The sequence below is a fragment of the Pteropus medius genome, unplaced genomic scaffold (genome assembly GCF_902729225.1).
Source record: "Pteropus medius unplaced genomic scaffold, Ma_sr-lr_union100, whole genome shotgun sequence".
Taxonomy (NCBI): domain Eukaryota; kingdom Metazoa; phylum Chordata; class Mammalia; order Chiroptera; family Pteropodidae; genus Pteropus; species Pteropus medius.
Window position 1 is genome coordinate 17,775,997 of NW_024352787.1, and position 15,097 is coordinate 17,791,093.

At 35.7% G+C, this 15,097-nt stretch overlaps 1 pseudogene; it reads right to left on the reverse strand.

The window, feature by feature from the left end:
- Window positions 1-14,318: 14,318 nt before the first annotated feature.
- On the reverse strand, window positions 14,319-14,437 carry LOC120591959 (uncharacterized; annotated as a pseudogene).
- Window positions 14,438-15,097: the final 660 nt, after the last annotated feature.

The following is a 15,097-nucleotide window of genomic DNA, read 5'->3' on the forward strand; positions in this document are numbered from 1 at the left end:
CATGAGAAACAAGCCAGTTTAAGCTGAAAAATCCTGGAACTAAAGGTACCAGCAACTCCCGAAAGGCGAGGGTACAAGGTAAAGATGAAAACAAGAGCATTTGTAATTGAGTATTGACTGACAGTCCACACACTTTCTGGAGAGATTGAACACCATCAATAGATGAGGACAAAAGTGATATACGATGCAGGAAATGAGACATTTAAGTAAACATCTGCATGGCAATCATAAGATTCCCTAGCCTGCTTCCTTCGCTTTGCTCCTAGAACACAGACAACCAAGCTTAAACTCCATAGGCAGAGATTTATAGAATTTCTCTAGAGGACTGAATTAACAAAGAGAATAGACCTATAGATGATGATATTTGGGATCCTCCAATAAGAAAGCCTTCTTATCAGCTAATAGTTAAGAAGTTACCAGTAAACAAGCCTTGTCATCACCTACAAGCTTCCAGTCAGCTTTTCAATATCACGTTCTTCAATCTTAATAGGTAGCTAATGCTGTCTTTCTATAGATCAAGCATCACTTCAAGCATATTTTAATTCTTTACACAAATTCATTCATTTAACCCTTTACACATACTAATGTTTTGTACATATACATATAAACTTAATTAATCAGTTTAACAACTTTATAAGGTAAATATCTTTATTATCCTCATTTTTCAATAAACAAATTGAGAGAACTGACCAAGTTTACATAGAAGGTAAATGCTGCACAGGCCTCCTCACATGACCACACCAAAATTATAGCAAAACTACAGAGCAACCATCACTGGGGATCGCCTGAGGTCTGGCTGAACAGAAGTCATACAACTGGGGACACACATAAGAGGTCACCTCAAGGCTGGTAGGAGGGGCAGGGACGAAAAACAGCCTGATTCCACAACTGTGTATGGCGGTTGAGAATCGGGTGGGTGGGAGAGTTACCTTGGCTGCTCCCTGAGGAGCAAGCGGTCCTGGCACCACACTTGGATCCCCAGTCCAAGGTTCCAGTGCCAGGAAGAGAAGTCTCCACAACCTCTGGCTGTGAAAACCAGCGGAGGTTGTGGCTGAGTGAGAAAGAGGGCTGTGGGAAGCAGAGACATTCCTCTTAAAGAGCCCAGGCCCAGCCTTACTTGCTGACAGACACTTGCTCAGAGTTCCAGAGCTGGGGCAGCTTCTCTAGGATCTCCAGGGACACACGGAGAGGCCCTGAGTTGTCTGGCTTCAGGGAAAGGGCTGGAAGGGTGGCTTTTCCTAGACAGAAGTGCTGGCAGTATCCATTGTCTTTGGTTGAGCTCTCCCCTCTTCCAGCATGCAGAAGCAGGTGGCCACCATATCTGAGTCTCCATAAACCTGAATAATACAGATCAGTTTGCCCAGGTGATTCCTGAGACTCTGCCTCTCCCAACTTGTGGGCCCATCCAAGCAACCTCTAGTGGTTTATTCCATACTAATGACCTGTCTTGGCTCATGTGGTGAACTTTCTTAAAATCTCTCAAAGACTCACAAAACTCAAAGAAGCAGCATCTGACCTTTGTGTGCCCCAAACCTCTTGCTGAGCAGCACCAAGCCTGGCACTAGTGACAGCCAGCCTCAATTTCTAGCTTGGCCTCTCGAGGCACCCCAAAGCCCAGCATGAGCGGCAGCCATTTGCAGACTTCTTGGTGACTCTCACCATGTGGCCTCGGAAGTATACAGGCTGTGGCTGAACTTAGCCTGCAGCTGGGTTCCTTCCAGAAGACCCTTGGGCCAGCACACTCAGTGGCCTGCTTCAACCAGTGATGAAGCTGGAGCACCACTCAGGGATATATCTGAGGAGGACATACCTGAAGGGCAGACTGGATAGGCACCAGAGCCCTGCCCGAGTGAATCCTGTTCTGTAGGGTCAGCCCCTCACCAGCCATTCTCACAACCAATCAGCCCAAGGGTCAATCCCTCCCATCAAAGTGCAGACAGAAACCAAAGCTCAACTACACCAGGAGGGACACACAACCCACATCATGGACACACCTTAAGCACCTCACTCAGGTGACCAGAGAAGATTGTTCCACTGGGCACCACAAAATACTGGGAGATGTAGTAGCCCTACCTAATTCATAGAAACAAACACAGGGAGGCAGCCAACGTGGGAGACACAACATGAAAGAACAGAATAGAGCTCCAGAAAAAGAACTAAACAAAATGGAGACGCACAATCTACCAGATGCAGAGTTCAAAATACTGGTTATAAGGATACTCAATGAACTTAAGTGAAGAGTGAATGAACTCAGTGAACACTTTAACAAAGAGATAGAAAACATAAAAGAGAACCAGTCAGAAATGAGGAATACAATATCTTAGATGAAGAGTACATTAGAGGGAGTCAACAGATTGGATAAACTGGAGGATTGAATCAGCAATTTAGAGAAGGGGGTAGCAGAGGAGATCCAATCAGAACAACAACAAGGAAAAATAATCCAAAAAACTGAGAATAGTTTAAGGGGCCTCTAGGACAACATCAAGTGTACCAACATTCACACCATAGAGGTACCAGGAGAAAAGAGAGAGCAAAGAATTGAAAACCTATTTCAAGAAATAATGACTGAAAACTTCCCTAACCTGCTGAAGGAAATAAAAATGCAAGCCCAAGTAATGCAGAGAGTTCCAAACAAGATGAACCCAAAGAGACCCACACCAAGAACATCATAATTTAAATGCCAAAGGTTAAATACAAAGAGAGAACCTTAAAAAGCAGCCAATCAAAAAATTAGTTCCCTACAAGGGAGCTCCCATAAGACTGTAGGTTGATTTCTCAACACAAGCTTTGCAGGCTAGAAGAGCTTGGCACAAAATATTCAAAGTGATAAAAAGCTAGGACCTACAACCAAGATTACTCTGCCCAGCAAAACTATCATTTAGAATTGAAAGACAGATAAAGAGCTTCCCAGACAATAGAAAGCTAAAGAAGTTCATTACCACCAAGCCAGTATCATAGAAAATGTTGGAGGGACTTCTTTTAAAGCAGAAAAAAATATGTATCAAAAATGTGAATAAAGAATGGCAATAACTACATAACTATCAAAAAGTACTTCAAATGGAAAAGAATTAAATGTTCTAATCAAAAGATAAGTAGCTAAATGGTTAAGAAAAGACCCTTTCATATGCTGCCTACAAGAGACTCACTTCAGATTAAAAGACACACGGAGACTAAAAGTAAAGAAATAGAAAAGGATATTTCATGATGAACCTAGAGGGTATTATGCTGAGTGGAATAAAGAAAGACAATTGTCATATGACTTAATGTATATGAGGAATCAAAGAAACAAACAAACAAACAAACAAAAACAGAAACAAACAGACGCAGAGAACATTTTGAGGGTTATCAGATGGGAAGGGGTTGGGTGAGTCAGTGAAAAAGGGGGAAGGGATTAAGAAATACAAATTGTTAGTTACAAAATAGTCATGGAGATAGAAACTATAGCATAAAGAATATAGCCAATAATATTGTAATAACTGTACAGTTTCAAATGGGTACTAGATTCATTGGTGTGATCACTTTGGGAGCTATATAGATGTTGAATCACTATGTTAAATATTCAAAACTAATACAATATTATATGCCAACTATAATTGAAAAATTAAAAATATTATTTAAAAAATAAATTAATAAATTAAAAAAAAAACTGAGATACGTAAACACTAAGTAACTTGCTTAAGGTCACAGATATGAAGTAGTATGGCTAGTTTCACAATTTTTCAATTTGGACCCAGAGCTCATACTTCTAACCTTTAACTCATTCTACATCAAAAGAAAAGTAAAGACAAAGTTAAAAAAAATATGAAATTGGGGAAAAATGGAAACTGGCAATGAGGAACCAGAAAAAGAGTACAAATCAACTATAACACATTTTTACTCACTGCTGATTACATCAATAAAAAATATGTTTTCTCATTCAAAAGACAGGAGAATAGGGGAGCGGAAGATTAAATAGGTGAGTTATAAAATAGAATTATAGAACTAAAAGACAAAGATAGAAAACAGAGAAAACTAAAATGACTCATCTAGAAAATAAAAACAGATTAAGCTGGGATTATGAAATTATCAAAGAAATTATACAAGAAAACTTCCATATTTCAAGGAGTCCATGGATATCCATCTAGCATAATGAATGACAAAATATTCACATTAGGACACATCACTGATAAATATTCAGCCACCAGGTATAAAAAAATTATTTTGAAAGTTTCTGTAGAACACTAAAATAGAAGATAAAGAATTAGAATGACTTTAGGCATCTCAACAGCAACTCTGAAAGACAGAAGACAATAAGTGGCATCTAATCAAAGATCAATCAAAGGTGAAAATAAAGAGCTTTTTAAACACACAAAGTCTTAATAAAATTATATCCTATATGTATTTTTCTAATAGAAAAACAGGGTTCTAGAAAATAGCTCCAAGTTGATGGTGAAGGAAGCTTCAGTAACTCATTTGAACATCAGGGTTATAGAGAATTAATACAAATCAGAGCAACAGGATAGAGGGCTTCAGGAGAGATGTGTAGGTAAATACTAACTGAAAGATAACGAGTTTTATTTTTTATCTTACATTGAAATATTACAGCTCCATTGAAAATTTTAGATACAAATTACTATTATAAACACAGAAAACTAAGGAATAGATAAATAAAGGCAACTGGTAAATTCAGGAAAAAAAATATACTCATAAAACACTATGTGTCTCAAATGTAAGGAATATTTATATACTCATAATAACGTAAATGATGGCTTCTGATTTAACCAAAACAGTAACCAATTACATTGGAAATGGGGGGAAAACAAGTTGTGAGTTGTGTAGAAGATGATACCAGAGAAATAAATCCTCACCTGTTTATGGAACAGAGTGAATACATAATGTCTACACTTCTAAACAATTAGGAAATAGCAGTATCATGTTATTTTGAAATATGGAGGTAATTATCAGATGAAACAACTTTAAGAGTTTTCAGAAAATGAGAATCTAGAAAGGAAATAGGTAAAGAAAGAGGTTGCTGCTTTTTATTATAAACATTGATATGAGAAGATTATCCTGGATTTTCTAATGATCCAATTTAATCACATAAGGCCTTAGCAATGGAGAACCTTCCTTGGCTGCAGCAAGAGAGATGCAACCTGAAAGGGGCTCAACTGACCCTAGGTGAGCTTTGAAGATGACGGAATGGGACCATGAGCCAAAGAGTATAGCAGCCTTTGGAAGCTGAGAATAACCTTCAGCTAACAATCAGAAAAAAAAATAGGGACCTCAGTCTTCTAACCACCAGGAACTGAATTCTGCCAACAACCCACATGAGCAAGTAAAAGGATTGCCTCATGAAGTCTTCACAGAGGAATGTAGCCTGCTGACATCTTGGTTTTAGCCTGGTGAGATCTGGGTCAAATGTCTGACCTACAAAATTGTTAGATAATATGTTTGTGTTGTTTTAAGCCACTACATTTATGGTATTTAACTATGGCAACAATAGTAAACTAATATAGACTGCCAACTCCTAAACTTACTCATTCAGTTGCTGTTGATGGGAGAACTTTAAGTGACAAAGCCTGAGAGTGAATGTGGACACTCAATGGGCTTGATAAATATATAAATTTAAAATTTACCAGAGAAACTGTTTTATTTTCTCAATACAAGGGTCAACCGTGAGTCAAGTAATGCAAGACCTACCTACCTATCACACACTGATCAATAGTTTTGAGCATAACCAAAGGTCTGAAGGTTCCTACAGTGGGAAAGGGAACTTCAAACATCCAAATTTCTTCCACGTTCTTCTATTAAAGCTTCTGCTATCAGATCTATTCAAGCCAGTGGGATATGTTTATAACAGAATGTAAATATTTGTAAATACCCAAGATAAAAGCATGGGCTCTGATTTCATGAGAAAGCCCGGCAAAAAGGAGGTAGTCTTGAGTACAGGTGAGAGTATAAAAAAACTGACCTACTCAAACAGTCATGTTCGCAGTAACATGAGAAGTGGCAGGGCTAAATTAATTTTAACTAAAGAGGCAAACTGCCCTATACCTCAACCTGACAGACAGCAAATGAGAAAAATAGCCTTGACCTTTTATTCTCTTTTTTTTTTTTAATGCAGGAAACTTTTTAAAATTGAGATATAATTGACATATAACACTATACAAGTTTAAGGTATACAACATGTTGCTTTGATACATTTATATATTGCAATATGAATATCGCCACAATGTTAGCTAACACCTCCATTATGTAGCATAATTATGATTTCTTTTTTGTAGTGAGACCATTTAAGTTCTAGTCTCTTAGCAACACAATGCTGTACATTACTTCTCCAAAATGTGTTCATCTTTTAATGTGTGTACCCTTTAACCTACATCTCCCCAATTCCCTCATCCCCCAGCCCTTTGTAAACACCATTCTACTCTCTGTTTCTACAAGTTCCACTTTTTTGGATAAGTGAGATAATACAGTATTTGTCTGCCTGTGTCTGACTTATCTCACTCAGCATAATGCCCTCAAGGTTGCCACAAATGACAAAATTTCCTTTCCTTTTTTCTCATGGCTGAATACACACATGCACACACACACACACGAATATATATTTATATATGTATATATGCATATATATTTATATATATATACATATATATACTATTATAAGTAATGCTGCAATAAACATGGAATACAGATAGCTTTTTGATATCCTATTTTAATTTCCTTTGTATATATACCCAGAAGTGGGATTGTTGGATCATGCGATAGTTATATTTTTAATTTTTTGAGGAACTTCTATACTGTTTTCCTTGGTGGCTGAATAGAAAACCAACATTCCCACCAACAGTGCACAAGATTCCTTTTTCTCCACATCCCTGTCAACACTTGTCATCTCTTGTCTTCTTGATGACAGCCATTCTAATAGGTGTGAGGTGATAGCTCATCGTGGTTTTGATTTGTACTTCCCTGATGATTAATGATGTTGAGCACCTTTCCATGATCTTTTCCTTAACTAGAATGTTAAAGCCTTTTGGAATTTCTACAGATTAATTAAAAAACTGTTTTTATTAAAATTTCTATTCCCAGAAAAAATCTAGTTTTTCCAAGCAGAAAAGTAAACTAAATTAAATTTCAAAAGAATAAACTATTGACATAAAGCAAGGAAAGTAAATTGGCAAACTACAAAATACAAAGAAAACCTATTTCTGCTACTTACAAAGTACAATATCCAAAATATGTTGAAAAATAACAGTAATAATGTGGAATTGACCCTCTCAACTTCACATTATACATTGACTGTTTATTTTCAAATCCTTTCCTTTCGTAGACAACAAAAAATTACAAGAGAATAAGATGAATATAACTTAGGCCTACCTTTGTAAAATAAAGAATAAAAACTATTTTCAAGCTAGGCAAAAACAAACAAAATACTAACTCCTTTCCCTCCTCTCAAGGAAAGTAAGGGGAAATTTTTGTCTTTTCCCTGTTTTCTACGAAATCTCCTCAAGGTCCCTGGTACTTGAGGTGTATTTACAGAGAGAGATCGGGATGTTTTGAGGTTAATTTCCCAAAGCAAGTTTTCAGTTGTCCTTTGCTAGTGGGAAGTTGTGCACACTTAATGTTTTGCTTAAGTTTAAAGAAAATGTAAGTGTGGATGTTATCTGCTGTTGAATGGCTCACGGTAATAAATTGGACATGGCGTTTCATCTCATTATTCATTTCTGTCCCTAGAGTCTCACTCACTGTACTATTGCTTTAATAGGTCACTATTTCCAGGTAGAAAAACTGGTTACACTGGCCACACATTCCAGATTTGGATCTAAGAACTATGGTCATCATAATGAAAAAGAACATAGAAAATGCAGAATGAGAGATATATGATTTCTGGTTATCAATTATGTCAAAATTGCCTTGAAATTGATAACTTATCATTGTGAAACAAGGGATATTTCCCCCCTATAAAACATCATGAAACAAGTAATTGCATCTCTCAAAGGGTAGGCAATATAATTACTTCTGACAATAGAATTTACCCTGGGACTTTCAAGGCAAAACTGTCAGGTCTTTTATTTTTCTTTCATTTCTTTTGTGGGTATGCAATCCCTTTTTTAAACATTTGGTCTACATATGGATAAACCTGTGATTTTATATGGCCTAATGAGCCTCATACAGACTTCTAAGTAATACTCACGAATAAGCCAAAGAGAAAGTTTCAGATGCTAACATTTACTGTACTAAGATTTTTTTTCTGTTTGCTGATCTTTTTTCTCTTTTAAAAAGTTAACACTTATTGAACATAATATATCCTGAATCTTTTGCAGTTGTTAAATAGCTGACATTAATTTTTAAAGACCCAAATCCATCATTACCAAACAACAAAAAATAGCTTTATTTATTTAGATTATTTTGACAATAAATCCTTCTTCTTTATGCAGTCCTTAGAAAAGGGTTCCATTTCTCTGTAAATATAAACTTTCTGTGGAGATTAAGACATGACCTAATGTAGACTTGCTTCTTTAAAAGCTGAAGGGTCCAAAATGTGACATCACATATTCTTTTCTCTAATCCTTTAATTTAGAATAGAGATACAGCTATTAGCAATACTAGCTTAAAAATTAAATGGTATATTTGTCTATTAATGGCACAAAATGCTATGGTATGGCAAACAGCTTTATGTGAAGGCATTGTCTAGACTAGACATGAAATTCTCATTATGAGAGAATATTGGAATAAAAAAGATCAATCACAGGACAGCAAATGAGATTTGAAAAAGAGGGGAAATTTAACGAAGACGTACTAAATTTCAGTTCATAAAGGACTTGGCGGTGAACTCAGGATTCTATCCTAACATCTGTGCTGTTTCATTATAAATTTTCCAATGTTATTGCTATTTTACCAACTAGTTATCTTCTGTTGTCCATGCCAGACAAAGTGTTCTCTGCTTCCAGCCATCAAAACAGGGGCCAAATCATCAAAACAGGAGCAAAGTGGAAAAGGATCTTGACTACTTTGACGGGACTGGCATAATAAAGGTCAGTTGTGTGTGGAGGGATGCAACCTTGCTCAGCTTTCCAATGAATGCTTTTCATGAGATTGTAACTTTCTTTAAAATATTCCTGCACGGACAGGTGATATACACACGTGTATTAGTTTTCATCTATACCCTTGGGCTGGTCTATAATAATCAGGAGTACACCCTCCAGGGGTGATGAGCTAGCATGAGAAAAACCTTAATCAAAAGGCCAATTCCACATACAGTTATCATAAGACAGTCTTTGAGTTATGTGGATCTCTGATCATTATGCTATACAGCTGAAACTAGTATATTATTGTATTCCAACTATAATTGAAAAAAAAAAACTCATTGAATTGTACAATGTAAATACAAGCAACTAATTGTCTATTTATTTCTATAAAGCCAGGCTGGGGTTGGGGGAAGTGGGCGGAAATCTGATAAAGTCTTTGTTCTCTAGCATAATGGACATTGGAAATATTCTTTAATCAAAGAAATTAGTGGCAAGATATGTGGTAGAAATATTGTAGAGGTGTTTCTATCTTCGCATAAATGAGGTTTAGAAATTTGCTAAGCCCAATAGCCAGAACCCTTCAGAATGGCAGCCTGTGCTCCCTGAAGAAGTTTTGTATCCAGCTCCTGATGTGAAAAATTATTAATCACCACTATCTTGAACTATACATGGTTACAAAAGTCAACCATAAAGAACCTAAAAATTATGAATAACCAAATCAGCTAAAGATCCTATTGTACTAGTGGTCAAAGGACCTTCCTAAAAACCTGGAGCAAGTAAACCAAATTGGTTATAGTGTAGAATTAATTGGATCAAATTATCTGTATTTTCTTCATGTAAAAAAAAGGCCCACCTAAAAGTCCAGAACTTTATTACAAATGTCATGGTTCAATGGTAGATATGAGCAGACCATGCCTGGAAAAATAATTCACGGCACTCACGCTATGTTATTATGTAGAATTTTTCTTATGATTTAGTTAAAGGCCAGTGATATGGCTTTTTCCAGTGAATGTATTCAAGAAAGCAGGAGATGTCATTCATGCCTATTCTGTGGCTATTTCTTCTTTGTTGACTGTGGTAGGTTCAAGGAGAATTTTTCTGGGTGAAATGAGGAGATATGAATAATTATTTTTGACAACTAATATAACTCTAGTCCAAGCCTCTTCTTTACTTTAGCACACATTTATTCATTTCTCACAGATGAGAACATAGAAGCTGTAAAATCGCCATGACTTCATAACAAACTGCTGTGTGAGGCAGGAGATAAAGTAGAAATGGCACCTTAGAGCTTAACTGCCATGGTAGCCGTCTCTAGGATGGCAGCGATGGATCAGCTTCGGTCTTCATGTTTCTGCTTTGAACATAATGCTGCCGAGATGCAGAAGCAGGGATGAAAGATAACAACAAAATCTTTGTGGAGTAAACAGGCCAAGATATAGGTTCCCTAACTGACTCTCTTGGCTAGAGTGAACTATGTGCTGGCTACATCCTAACACCTTGTAAGTGGTCAAAATAAACTTGTTGTTATACCACTGTTAGATAAGTTTTTCTATTACTTGCAGCTGATAGGCATTCTAAGGTGATGCAGATTTTGGAACCAAAGGCGGGTGTTTAAAGACAGACCTAAAATGTAGAATTAACTGAGGAAGAAGAAGAAGAACATCAGGCAATGAAGTTTCAACTATTTCTTTTGGAAAGTAGATCACCTTGGTTATAGTGTGAGACGGCACTTGTTTTAACTGCTGCCTGTTGGGATGCAGACTACATACTGAAAAAAAAGATGTAGTGTTAGGAGAAATATAGAAAAACTAGTTGTGACAGCTGATTTTTCTATGCATCCTATTTGAAATGTTTCAAAATATTTAGAAAACTCACATGGGGAGGTAACTTCTGTGGACATTTCAAGGTTAGGCATGTCAAATATTCTGAAGGCTATGAGTATGATTAATTTCCTGTATCAATTTTTGTGTGATAATAGGCAACTTCAAACCATGAGGGATTTTTCTCCTTTTGTCTTTCCTCTGATTTGATAAATAACAAGTAATTTTTGTATAAATTTTGATATATTCTTTTCACATCTGGCCCAAGAATGGGAAATAAAAACTGACAAGCATATTATGTCATGAAACATATTTCACTTTATGTCCTGTGATAAAATAATAGTCATTAGAAAGGTAATAGTAACCATATATCAATCCTGTGCTGTTTTAAAGCACATTATATGCATTATTTATCTAATCTTCACAATTCTATTAAGGTTTGACAGTCCTTTTGCTAAATGAGAAAACTGAAAATGCTCATGAAGTGAGCCCAGCATCATGTCCACATGGCTCCAGAGCTTTTGCTTGTATCATTATGCTATGGTGCCTCCTAATGTTTCTGTTCCTGTTTATTATATATTTTGAATATTGTCTATTCCCTGATGTGAGTGGCCTCTGCTTCCTCACTGGTCACCCTGGCTCTCCTCCATTCTGACTACAGTCACAGGTATCTTTCTCAAGTCTATACTTGTTCATGTTAATACATTGTTGTTTAAAGAATTAAGTCAAAACTCCTTGATAGGACACTTCTGAGTTCTGTATCACTCACCTACCACTCACTCCCCAGTCTCAGCTCTCAGCATTCCTCCCTGTTTTGACACCTCCTTCTATCTCCTAACTCATTTGATGTCCTACCCATATTGGATTTCTCCCACATCCTTATGCTTTTTCAGTCCCAGACTTTTGCTGCCAATGCCCCCTCTGCCTAGAGCACTTTCTCTGACTCTTGGACTTGCTAACTCCCCTCCCCTGCCCTCCCTTGCCCTTCAACTTAGACATCACTTCTCATTTCTGAAGCACCTTATGCTTCTATAAATTTCAGTCCTCATTGTTTGTCTTCATCTCTTTCTTAGCTTGACTATAGAAATAATTTTCATCATTGTGCTCCCAGTGTTTAATATAGGTTCAATTCATTTATTCTTTAAAAAGTGCTTGCATGCTAATTTAAAGCAAAATAGGTCAAAATACAACACATTCTAAAGAGCAATTTTTAAGAAACAAAAGCAAAACTGTATTCTATTCATTAATTTATATTACAACATATGCTACTCACACTTATATAATTATAGGCAACATTCTGCTAGTTTCACAGATGCAACAAAAATCCAGGTGCCTGGACTAAACTTGCACATTTAGCTAGTCATTCTCCTATAAAATACATCATATTTTCTAAACATATGTGCATGTAGGCAATGTATAGTATATAAATGTACATGTAACATATAATTATAAATTAGAAAATTTTCAGTATGTAATTAAATACAATTAACTAATAGAACAGATTCCCTTTCAATTTTAGAGTAATGTCAGCCTAATTCGTGTCTTCTATCATCTTCCCCTACTCTTTAAGTAGACTACATTCAAAAATCGCTTTCCAAAAATTTAGCACCATACTCTCACCTTCTACACCATGATTGAGAGAACTTCTTTGTCTCTTAAACCACTGATTTGATTTTCTACAGTTCTTTACTATCACCAATATAGATTCTAATACTGCTATGTATTTAAATATTTATTAAAGGCTATCCCTGTTATCGACTGCCTTTCTCCTTAAAAAAAAAAAATCAAACTGTCTGAATTTCCCCTTATCTGTTTTTAACTATAGTAAATTTTCCAATTTCCCAGCTTATTTTTTAATTTAATTTTTGTTTCCCATTGGATTTCGCTCTGCTTTTTCAGAAGTGAGAGCATGCACACAGAGGACACAATTTTGGGTCTCCTTCCAATTTATTCCCTTCTGTGGTTGATGGAATTCTTCTGTAGCTATCAGATGGTTCACTATTATCTTTGGTTGTTATAAATGTTTGTCTTTTACAATGTCTTCTTGAGTATTTTAATAGACTTAGGAAAGAGTATACATGAATGATGAATATGATGCCATTTTGAACAGAAAGGCCCTGCCTGTCCTTCAAAGGACTTCTGCCTCAGGTGGCACTGACCAGCTATATTATTGGAAGTGAAGTGTCAAATCAGGCAATAGGCTGCAATTAGAAGCTTGCACTACAAGGTAAATGATATTTCCACAGACTATATCCTATGGGAAGAGTCTCCATTTTACGTAATCAATCCTTATAGAAAATTCATTCTTACCAAGAAGAAATAGTATTTAGTAATTTAATGACAAGCTTGTTCTTTCAAAAAAGAAGAGTCTCACATTTTAAGCCTTTTACATTTTTTTATTTAATGACATAATCTTTAACTACTCTTCCTCTCCACCCTATTTAGTAGAACTTTTGAATGTTTAATATCTGTGACTGGTTTTCATTGTTATGGTTGTTGTGGTTGTTTGTTGTTATTTTAAAGGACTTTGGCAGGAAATGAGTTTGGGAAGTTGAAGAGATTTCTAGATATCTGTACTATCTTTTAAGGTAGCAAAAAACTCCTTGTGAATTTGAAGGAGGCATTATTTAACTCCAATAGAATAAGTAAATTCAAAATGTGTCGAATTTTTGGCCACGAGCCACAAAATTGGCTCCAAAGCACAGGTAATGTTGTTTCAAAGATTGCTTTTACAAAAAAAAAAAGAAAAGAAAAGAAAAAAATGTACTACGGTTAGTTCCTTTGTATTTATTAAGTGATAGGTGACTATAAAAGAAGTTTATGAATTGTATATTCCATTTGTATGTGGTACTTCAATCACAGACATTTTTTGAGTGGTTATGTAATACTCCTCAGCTTTATATAGTGTCCTTAAATAGAATCACAAAACTCCTTACTAAGAGTTTCATTCATAAATAAATAAGAAAAAAAGAGCTTTGATACAAGATTTAAATAGATAGTGTGACTCAATGGTTGAGAGCGGGAGTGTTGGTAGAGATGGATAGCATCCAAGAAGAAGAAACTAAATCATAAAAGGCTGTGGAAGGTTAGAATTAGAATAACAACATGGACAGCAGAGCCCGCAGATCATTTTCAAGAAATGTTTAAGCACATGGCAGTATTAGAATTTGTACTGGTGAGGATTTTAGGGACAAAGTTCTCTCATTACAGGGTGGAAAGAAACAAAGAAATGAATATGACATAAGAAAGAAGATAACTGATATGGAGGACAGAGATTCTAAATTTTAATCTAACAAAGAATAGAATTTTTAACAGACAAATGAAACAAAATCAATAGTTAGTTATTGAAGAAAATTTTTTATTTATTTATTTATTTATTCATTCATTCATTTATTTATTTATTTATTTATTATTTTAGGTGAGGCAACACTTGGTTGACCTCACAGATTGCAAGGACCTTGTCAGCTTACAATCCCTTATTTTTTATTTTTTATGCCTACAGCACCTGGTCTTCCTAGGTGATCTCCCATCCAAATACTAACCAGGCCGAACCCTGTTTAGCTTCTAAGATCTGACAGGATCGGGCTTGTTCAGGGTGGCATGGCCGTAGACTGAAGAAAATTGTATTGATCTGAATAAAGATCTAACTATGTAGTGTAAAAGCGAATACTGAAATTTACAAAAAAACAAAGTCATTTTCAGTGACAGAAAGGAAGTCGGTGGTTGCCAAGATCAAAGCTGGGGAAGATGGCCTATAAAGGGGCATAAGGAAACTGTTTGGGGTGACAAAAATGTTCTGTATCTTGATTGTGGTTGTGGTCAAAAAGGTACCTTGTTGAAACCGTTAAATTGAACACGTAAAAATGAACTATATTGTAAGTAAATTATATCTCAATAAAGTTTATTTTTATTAAATTTTGATTTGTGATAATTATACATTTGCATGTTGTTGTAAAAGATAATACAGAGAAATCCTAGATACTCTTTATTCAATTTTCCCCAAGACAACATCTTGCAAAACTATAGTACAACAAGGATATTGACATGAATATAGTCGAGATCCATTCCTGGACCATATTGTGTGATGTTGCCCTTTGATACTCACACCTATTTCCTTTCTGCCTCCACTTTCTCCTTAAAGCCTGGCAACCATTAATCTAGTCTTCATTTCTATAATTTTTCTCATTTCACAAATGTATATTTAAAAGGAATCATAATATGTAAATTTCTGAGATTGGCTTTTTTCACTCAGCATAATTCCCCGGTAATCCA